Below are 11,340 nucleotides of genomic sequence, written 5' to 3' on the forward strand. Positions count from 1 at the left end.
CCTCAAATAAACTTTTTCTCCTTTCCAGTTGTTCTGGTTGGGTCTTTTTAGTTACAGCAGCAAAAAAGGTGATCAAAACAGAATGAACCCTAATATTATGTATAACTAAAACAAACTTTAAAAAATTAATGTCCTAACTTGTGATGGGACTACAAAGTTGGAAACAAAACAAAACTCAGGTACAATTGGAACAGCAGAAATCCTGGAAGAAATAACTCAGCTTTGAGGTCTATGACCACTGATTTTACCTTTTCTGTAGATTTTTCCTTCCCGGCTCGCCATCATCACAAGATTAAGGATATAGCACCTCATAGGGCTTGGGAGGGTGGCTGGGTGTCTGTGCTCATCTGATTGTACCTAGGAGATGCGCACTGGGAGAACAGCACCAACTGCTCATATAGAAGAGGAGCAACCAGGTGCAATGGTGCATGCCTGTAATCCCGGTGACTCCGGAGGCTGAGGCAGGAGGTTTCGTCAGTTCAAAGCCAGCCTCATCAATTTAGCAAGCCCCTGGCTAACCTAGCAAGACCCTGTCTCAAAATGAAAAATAAAAAGGGCTGTGGCTGTGGCTTGGTGGTTAAGTGGCCCTGGGTTCAATACCTACCACCCCCCAAAAAAGAGGAGACCAACCACAACCAGATGTCTAGTTAATGTTTTAAATTTGAAAGATAGTTTTAACTTAAACAAACAGTTTGTTGAGTTTTAATAAATGTGGGATATAACTAACACCCAAGACAAAATTTCTGTCACCTTGGAGAATTCCTTCATATCATATCTGATCAAGTCTTCCCCACTAGAGAGGTAGCCACGCCTCTGATTTTCTAAAGTCATAGATTAGTTTTCCCTATTTTGAAAATTCATAAAAGTGGAATCATATTATTGCATATAATTTTGGGAATCCAGCTTCCTTCAGTCAGTGAAATAGTTTTTTGGTTGGTTTGCTTTTGGTAGTGTTGGGGATCAAACCAGGGCCTTGTAAAATATTGGGCAAGTGCTGTTCCAGTGAGCTACATGCCAGCCCCAGAAAAATGTTAATATGCATCTGTGTTGTGGATATGTCAGTGTATTATTTTTTCTTATTTCTCAGTAGTATTTTTTCATATGAATATACTGCAAATGTTTTATATATTAAGATGTTGGTTAACATTTGGTTCTAGATTTGGGCTATTATTAGTAAAGCTGCTATGAACATTATTACACATGACTTTTCTGGACATATGTTTTTAGTGTTCTTGTGTAAATATCTGAGAGTGGAATTGCTATCAAAGGGCAATTATGTGTTTAACTTGATGAACAACTGTCATGATTTCCCATCACGATTATGCTACCTTAATGTTCTAGAATGTGTGAGTCTCAATTGTTCCCCATCCTTCCAACATTTGGTACTGTCGAGCTATGTTTTCAATTTTATTTTTAGTTGACAGGTAATATTTGTATATATTTATTGGGTATAATATGATGTTTTGATATTTGTATATACTGTAGCAAGATTAAATCAAGCTAATTCATATAATCATCACCTCACCAGCTTATTTCTGTGGTGAGAACATTATTAATCTATTCTTTCAGCAATTTTGAAATATACGATACATTATATTAACTGTGGTCACCATGTAGCTCACTAGATCACTGAAACTCATTCCTCCAGTCTAATGGAAACTCTGGACCCTTTGATCAATATCTCCCTCTTCCCCTCCCTTCTTCTCTAAGCCATATACTTTGGGAAACTCTAATAAGTTTCAAGTAGTATCTCCTGAGTGTTATAATTGCACTTCCCTGATAACTAATGATGTTGAGCACATTTTCAGGTGCTTATCATTTATTCTTATATCTTCTTTTATGAAATGACCATTTAAGACTTTTGCCCTGTTAAAAAAATTGAGTTATATTTTATTATGTCATTTTTAAAGAGACCTTTCTTTATATATTTGAGGTGCATCATTGACCTCATGAATTGCAAATATTTTCCTCCGTTTTGAGACTTGTTTTTAATTTTATAAATTATTTTAGGAACAGAAATTCTAAATTTTGATGAAATTTAAGTTATTAATTTCCCCCTACAGTAAGTGCTTTTCTTTTTCTGGCTCAGTATAAGAAGCCTTTGCCTTCTTCAAGGTGGCACAGATATTTTTCCTTTTAGAAATTTTTAAAAAGTTTACAATTGATATGATTCATCTCAGATTACTGTGGAGGTATAGTGTGAGAGATATGAACAACACTTGTGGAAAAGATTTTTATATGTCTATTATATTATCCTGGTGCCATTGTGAAAATTGGTTATTGTGAGGGATCATTTCTGGATCTTTTTCTAGAACTACAGACTCAAAATATCTAAATGTCTTGTTTGATGTTGTCACTTGGACATCTAATAGACATTTCAAACTCAACATGCCCCACATGGAATTCCCATCAATTTGAGAGTCTTCATGTAGTCTTCTCCACATAATTCTGTTTTCCCAATCATTTAGGTAAAAAATCATGGAGTCACTGCTCTTGCTATTTCTTATAGCGCCAATTCTGTCAGCAAATCTACCCTCAAAATATATCTAGGATCTGACTGCTCCTCTAGCCACCATCATCTCTCCTGGATGACTACCCTGATTTCTGTCCCTATCTTTGCCCCTATAGACTATGTTCAACAGCCAGAGTTTCAAGAATTTTTAACAACTTAAGTCAAATCATTCCTCTGCTCAAGCCACTGCAGCTCTTTCCCTCTGTTCAAAGGAAAATCCTTGGTCCTGAAAATGACCTTCATATCCTGCAAACCCTTTCAGGCCTCATCTCCCTTCCCCTTTGACTCATCAGTATCCCCCTGCCCTGTTGCTGTTCCTCCACAGCAGGCAAGGGCCCACCTCAGGGTTTTCACATCTGCTGTTCTCTCTGCCTGGAATGCTGTGAATTCTACATTCTTCCTCCTCTCATTTTCTTCAGGTTTGTGACTGTTGTGGTTTTTCTGATTTGGTCTGGAGGCCTCTTTCTTCAGAGTGACCATTAGCCAAGATGGCCACTCTCTAGGAGTCTAGTGCAGCGGGGTTAGGTGTGGGTGTGTCAGGTGGAGAAATATGAGGTGAAACCAAAATGCATGAAACAGATGAAAGTTATCACTCGCAGCTCTGGGAGGGTTAGCAATGTGGACAGGAGGCTGACTGGAGTCCAAAGGAAAGTGGAAGGGAGTTCCACCCATGGTGGGAGAGAGAAAGGGAGAGGATCTGTGCATGGTGCTTTCCATGGGTGTCATCCCATGAGGTTTCCCTCAGGGGTTGTGGATTGGTTAGGTCAAAGAAAAGAGTGTGAAGGGGGAACTTTTTTTTTTAAACTCTGTTGTTGATCATTATTTTTTTTTTATCTCTTCCAGCAGCTGTGGGTGTGCTGGGCTTTGGACTTGTGAGATGAGGAATAAATGTGCTATGTTACAAATAATCATATCTAGAGAAGAAGTTTCTCTTAGGCCACAGGTGACAGGATATAACAGTGGTTCACAACTTATGTTAGGTCTAGAAATGAACGATTAAATAGCAACCATTTCACATCATTTTAAGACAAGGTTCAAATATACATTACTTCTGAGGGTTTGCCCAACTTGTTTTTGGTTTAGAATCTATGTTTCTACCAAGATGAAAGTTCCATGAAAATAGGGACTTTTGTCTGTTTTGTGTCTTGTCAGTCATTCATCATTTAGAATAATTTCTGGCATACAACAAATACACAATCAATATTTATTAATAAAAAATTCTTATCCTTAAGGGCTAGAAAGACATTTGCAGCATATAGAAATAAATATGAAAAGTAAAATAAATTTGGTCTTAGATGAGGGTTAGTGTCACTTTGGGGTCTAATTTTTGAAAACATATAGCAATTGAAAAATCCAGAGATTAAAGTGATTATACAACATATATTCTCTATTGCTTTCTGTACTCTGTTCTTAGAAAAGACCTTGTCTCACTTTATATATTTAGGATAATATATGGAATACATTTTAGAAAGATTCTCAACTAGCAAAAATTAAAAGTTTTAGGTAATAGTTACTTGCAACATACCCGGTTTTCCAAGCAATGCTGCCAACAAGGGGGGTATTATTACATTTTTAGTAAAGCTATGTAGTTCTTCATAATAGAACCCCTGCTATACACAACACAATGTGCCTAGGACTTTGCATACATGGTCTCATTTGATCTTCAGAATAATATAAGATAGACTGTGGTACTATCTGTACATTTTTGAGTTGAGACATTCAAGACTTCAGTAGGTTAAGTGATTTGACAGAGATCATCAGCTTCAAATATACATTTCCTCAGGATCATCATTTTGAAAAATAAACCTTTTGCTGAATTTCCAAGGCTGATTGCACAATAGAGGAACTCTTGAAAACTTCTGTCCAAGTTATAATGTTATCAGATCTAGATTGGTTAGGGCTGTTGTTAGAGATTTAGTGTTTGTTGACAAGCTTCTAACCCCAGATTCCCACTACTAGAAAACATGTTGAGTAATAATAGGAATAGCAGCTTCAGGATTACCATGTTACCACCCTACTTCTCCAAAAGGGATTTCCTCTCGGCACTCTGGAGCCAATTAATTTCTACCCATGGATTTTCAGACTCACATGCTGTTGAATGAAAAGAAACATGAGTTTCAAAAGAGAGGGGAAGAAATCTCAAATATGTGATCCTAACCTAGCTGTGTCATTTAAGGATTTATGATGAAGAGCAGCCACTGGTCTCCACCACACATCCACATGAGCAGAAATCAGTCGCATATGTGCCTAAAAAGAGTTCCTGGAGTTAAGTGCATTGTAAGACTGAGCCAAAACGCTTCACGTGACAGAAAGATTTCGTCTCATTTCTGGATCTCTTGAGAGTTGAACCAACCCTGGAAGTTTCAGTGCTGCGATGCTCTTTGTGGTACCCGGTAGCATAATTTCCTGATCTTTGATGTCGGAGAGAGTTTGCCCATGCAGATGGGTAAGCCTGTCTTTAGAATCTGTAAATCCTTACTTTGAGAATAGAATCCTCTTCAGTTAGTTCATTGAATTCTGATGACCTCCAATGTCTTTCCAAAGTTCCAGAAATAAGCTTATCCTTTGTTTCCCAGATACCATAATTCCAGGAAGGGTAGCCTGCTTTAAACCTTCCCCATCAGCTTCTTTCCTTCTTTCCCTGTCTTTCCCTCCTCCTGTCTCCCAGGTCCATTGCTGAAACTCGGTTCCCATGACAACACACATCTACTGCCTTTTGGGGGCTTTCTTCAGGTCACTAATGTTGGATTGGTCTTGAGAGTCTGACTATCACCTGCAGCTTATTCCATCCAGAGTGGATGTTCGTGTGCAGAAGTCTCCAGATGAAGGCAGTCACACAACCATCCACAGAGGTGAGCAGACTCAGTAGAAGCTGGAGAGAAAGCGCCTGATCAGCATGATGGTGTTGTTCTGGGGAAAGTGAGAAAGGAGTCTGGTGGGGACAAGGCTTTATTTCAGAGAGCTCAGCAGTCAGAGGAATTTTGTATTTGATGAAATAGGCAGAACCATTGGAAATGCTCATACAAGAGGGTGAAAGGACGAAAGCAAAGCTTTAAAAAGATTAGTGTGCCTACTATGGTATGTCGGATGAATTGGAGGCAGAGAGGCTGCATTTAGCAAGGTTTTGCAGCAACAAAGAAATAAAAATCCATGGACAAGGCTTATGAGAATGGACCAAAAGAGGAAAAACCAAGCGAATCTTTAAAGGGAAAACAAATAAAAGATGAATGCAGACCCAATTTATATGCTTAAGAGCTGGGAGAAAATGGAGACCTGTAGTGGAAAATCCAATGTTCTCAAATACACATTCAAATCTTTAAGGTTAGATGAGCCACACATTTACATTTTTAAATTTTTTTTTCTAGTGGGTGATGGCTATTTTACAGACACAAACATGCTTATGTACACTTGGAGTCAACAATGTTCAAGGAAAAAGCTAATAAAATTTGATAGATTTGGGAGCTAGTCAGTGGTGACAATTAATTGTTAAGATTGTTTGGATAGAGATCTAAATAAACCTTTAGGAATTAAAGGTAGTAAATAGTTTTATTTAAAAAGTCATTCTAGCAGGAACATTTAAGAAATGGCTTGCTAGCACCAGCTTGCCTGGGAATAATATATGGTGGGCTATTAGTAAAGAATGTGGATTTTATTAATTTATTATTCAGGTTTGGAGAGACGGTGGGTTGTTAAGTGTTGATTCTGTTTCTTGAAAGAGTGGAATTTGTTTGGAGACAGAATGATCGAGTACATTAGAGATGAAACAGCTATTTTGAAGTCAGACTGACCTGGGCACTAATTTCATCTCTGCTCTCGAGCAGCTATGTAATGTGCATAGTCACTTCACCTGTGAGCCAGTCAATTTTTTATTTGCAAAATAGAGATAATAGTATATAATTCATGAGGCTGTTTGCAATAATTAAATGAGTTAGTGTGGCATAATGGCAGATATGTGAAATGCAGTCAGTAAATGCCAGCTCCATTCCTTAAAAAACCTTCAGAAAGGTATACCTGCCTAGCCAGGTACTAGAAAGGTTATCTTGATTAAACCTTGGGGAACTAGTGCAGAATTTATCAGGTATCAGAACACATTCATATAACCAGTGCTACCTGATTCTTACAAAATTAGGATGGGGATTTGACTAACAGATAAACAAGGACCAAAAGAGGCTATGGAAAGTCATTTTTCTACTCTTAAAGAAAAGTGAAGAACTAATCAAGGAAGTCACTGAAGGAAGAAGTTATGATTCCGTCCCAAGTTTAGGCAGATTTATTTCCATTTTGGAAGGAAAATAATTGTATCAGGGAATAGATGGAAGGGTCAACAATATGAAGATGAAGAAGGAACCAAATCATAGTAATGGGCAATAAATCTGGAGCTTCTGAATAAGCCAAAAACTAAAACACAAAAACCAACAAAAGTCATATATCTAATTTTGTTCTGGGAAGCGGGTGTTATTGTGGGTATGGCAAATCCAGAGCACAATGTGAATGATTGTGTCTTTTGCTGCATAAGAAATGCTGATTTAGTGTTTGGGAGGGTTTTATTAAGAAATTTAATCTAAGTTTGGTGGGAAAACAAGGGCAAGTGATTAATAATCAAACTGAAGGATGCAAAAGGGACAAAATAAGTTTGAATAAAGGAAGAAAAATGAGGCAGAACCTTATTTAAGGAAACCAGGCTAAATTATGACCTTCAAGCCTGTGTAAGTAGCTCCAAACAAGAATAGCAATTAGTGAGGTAATGGCCTCGTATTTAGTAAACCAATAACTTTTCTTGTGTGTGCACTCTGGATATATATACATACCAGCACAATGATATGAAACAATTCATTGTTAAAACGGAATGAGTTTTACCTTTAAAGCAAGGATAAAAATAAGCCAAATAGCTCATGCATATATGTATAAATTGTGTCATTTAATTTGTTCATGAATCCAGTTTGAGAAGAAAGACGAATATAGCACTATATGACTATGGGAAGGTTTTAGCAAACTAAGGAACCAGAACTTAAGAGGAGCAGGAAGACATGGAATAGATTTAAGAAGAAGCAATTCTTTGCAGATGTTTAAAACTGAGCCCCTGACTTCATACAGATCAGGGGAGAAAGTCAATATCACCCACCTTCATGGCAGATGAAGGTCAAGGAACGGAAGAGAGTGATTTGTGACAATTTTACGGGAAACAGTGCAGTCGTGTGTTCCTTGAGAGCAGAGATCACATCTCTTTGATATGGATCTGTCTGTGCCTGGGGTGTACATTTAATGCTTTTGAAAATAGTTCTAATTTCAGAAATTGAAACTAAAATGAGATGGTATGGAATAGAAGAAATTCTGGTTTTCTGTAATTAGAATAATGCTTGCTATGATGGCAACTACAAAATGAAGCCAAGTCTTGGGAACTTTGCTCTTTGATATTCAGATCCTTGCTTCATGCTACGAGTATGTTTCTTATTCAACTTTTTGTCCACCTTGAAATGGCAGATTGATTAAGAGTACACCCCTGAGTAGACAAACACTTGTGGATCTGTCTGCAAATTTAGTGTCACATCTGTGATAGTTTATTTCTATAATTTAAATGTGCAATTAGTAGGGGCAAAATCTGGAAGAAACCAAGCAGTTAATCATAAATGAACTTATGATTAACTGGTGAATGGCTATTAATACTTGTGTTGGTCATGCCTGGGAAAGACCTGGAGCCACAGCTGCACACATGAACCCTTGGTCGCTTCATGGTCATCCTAGCCTCCTTCTGATGTTGGATGGGATGACTCCTGAAACTTGCTACCTGTGGGCAGGTGGGAACCAGTACAGAGCTACAGGCAAATCCCTCTCAGGAATGGAGAGTTCACTTGAAAACTCAGAGGCGATTTCTAGCTCTCAAAGTTGATGGATGTTAACCTAGTTTGAGAACAAACCCTCAAGAGAACTTGGCTGGGTCATCTCATTCATCTTTTTAGAGAAGGTAGGAAGCCAGATCTGAAGAGGTTTCATGATGGATGATAAAACACAGGGTTCTGTACTACAGGTCCTGAGGGAGGCAAGGGAAAGATTTAATATGAGAACAAACACTGTATGCACTTAAAGAGGAGTGTGGACAACCACCCCACAACTCCAGGAGATGTTGTTGTCGTTTAATGGCTTGTTTGTGATGTCACGTGGCCAGTCATGTTTTCTTGGCCCCACAGTTAGTTATGGCCATTATACACAGGAACTCAGCAAGTGAATTCTTCCCAGTGGAGAAACAAACATCCTTGCTATGTGGGGTAGTAGTTTGCCTGTCATCGGGTTACTGAAACCAATCATTATTTCCAGGGACTGCTGAAATTATTTAGGAATCCCCTGTCCCCGGGCAGACAGACCCGAAGCTCAGGGCTGACCTTCGATGCTTCTGCCGTCAGAGCAGTAACTCTTTCTCGAAGGCAGATAGCATTTGGGTAATTTCAGAGAGGGCAAAAGAGCAGAATTATAGGTTGTCTGGAAAGGGTTGAAAGATGAGACCTCTGGAGGGAAAAAAACAAAATGAATCATGTTGAATAGTAACTTCTTCTTGGGGTCAAAGTTTAAATGTCTGTAACCAGTGTTTAAGTTTGTCTTACTGGCTGGGGTAATTAAGGTTCTCAGGTCTCAGATTAATTGAAAATAAAGAGGTACATTTAGAACAGATGAAATTCATTTCAAAAAACTAAAAGGACATTCATTTAAAAAATAAGAAAGAAAGCCCTCGCTCTCAGTCACTGAAAACATGGAGACAAATACCAATAATCTAACTTTACTTTTCTGAAATAAGTAATTTTATTTTTTTAATATAAAAGGATATGGTGTATTTTCTTAGAATGTGAATGGTGGACTAGGTTACAGAAATAAATTTAAATCAAAAAAGAAGAAACAAATAAAAAGGATGGTGGAATAATATTAGGGTAGATCCTCAACTTCTTTCCATCAGATGAGTCTCTCTTCATGTAGCTTAATTTGTATTCTTTAAAGCTTTCATTTAAAGAGCCACATAAGATTTTGGAAGAAATTAGAGACTTTTGATCCTAATGTCTAGGGAGGTAGTTAGACACCCTGTCCTTGGGGCAATGTAGCAGGAATATATGTCATGAGCTGTCTGTGTCAAGCAAACATGGATTAATAGGCTGAGTAGTGGGTTAAAATCATTTGTCTCTTCAACAGTAAGTATACTAGCATTGTATGTTTAATAATGCAGTCAGATTTAAATATTTCTCTTTTATTAATTTGAAATGCCTGATAATTACAAAGCAAGAATTTAAGATATTTTGTTTTATCAGGAGGCAAATTTTTTTGAAGTCTGTCAGTATTGGGAGTATTTGGATTCTATTTTTACCTATTAGTCTGGCTGAGTTACACTGGGAAGATAGAGTTACATTAAGATTTAACAATGGGAAACTTTGGAAGTTTGAATCTTGCAGATATTACATCCAGAATTCTGAAAGCATTTGTAATAAATTTGATTCCATATAAATAATCCTAGCAGCTCAGGACAGGAGCATGACAAGTTCAAGGCCAGCCTCAGCTACTTAGTGAGGCTCTGAGAAACTCAAAAACCAAAAAGGCCTATCTCAAAAAAGGGCTAGGGATGTGGCTCAGTGGTTAAGTGCCCCTGGGTTCAGTATCTAGTACCCCCCCCCCAAAAAAAAAACAAGGTATGTTGTAGAAATGAGGTAGAAACCCATGATAATGGAAGACATTGGTGAATCACAGAAACTCACAAACAGTGGTCTTTATTTTCAGGTATTTGCTGAGAATCCCTTTGAAGGACACAGTGAACGTCTTTGTGGGTGGCTAATCTCAAACCCTTCTACTGACAAGGAGTTCCACTGCACCTGGGATGGATGGGTCTGTCAGTTTTTCCAACTCTGGGCAAGTAATTCTTCAACTCAGATTCAGTTCCCCATTGTCCAACCTCTCAGAGCAGTTACGACTTTCAAATGTCATGTGGGAGAGTACAGTGAAAATGACTCTCCAAGGTGCTGTTGTAGCTTTTTCTAAGCCAGAATTCTCAAGGGAATGTGTGGCCTTGGTCATGGTCAAGCCAGCTGCTGTTGCATCAACCTGGGTTCTAATGAGATCCCTCTGGACCCTAAAAAGAGGCCTGGATATCTGTTCTGTTGTCATTAAGACCAGTCAGATGAAAGAGGAAAAAAACTATGCAGATAGAGCTAAGTAAAGTAAAATGAAATAAAATAAACCCCTCACTTCAGAAAAAAACAAAACAAAAACCTTTATTCTAGCTAATTTCATCAGGTAGAGTGAAAGGAAACCGTTACAACTATTTTTTTTCCCCTCCATTATTGTTGTATTACTTCACTTGTCTGCCTAACTCACATCCACACTTCCATGAAAATAAACTCTTTGGCAGTTCCAACTTTAAGGGCTAGTGGCCATTGTAGACATTTTTGGAAGCCACAGAGCAGAGCTGTCTATTTCCTTATATGAAAACTCCTCTCTAAAGAAACCAACACAGTTGCCCAAACTGAGCTATCAAGAAATAGGCCAATGACTACAGTGATCTTAGTCCATGCATAGGATTAACCTATTGTTTGAATGTGTCCAGTTGGCAGAATGTAATAGTAAAATTTTTCTGGCACAAACTTTGCATGAGTCTCTTGCTTCACTCCAAGCCTTGGTATAATCACCTTCCCAAGTGAGTTAGGCATACCTTCCCAGAATCGAACAGTTAGATCTCTGGCTCTGAGGGATTTGATCGACTTGCAAGTTATGTTTGTCTGAAGCTCACAGAGTTAAGCTCTCTATGCTTATTAGAGTTAATTGTACACAGATACCTTCTGTGTGTGGTGCCTGAAGCC

The sequence above is a fragment of the Spermophilus citellus genome, assembly GCF_964194105.1.
Source record: "Spermophilus citellus genome assembly, chromosome: 11".
Lineage (NCBI taxonomy): Eukaryota > Metazoa > Chordata > Mammalia > Rodentia > Sciuridae > Spermophilus > Spermophilus citellus.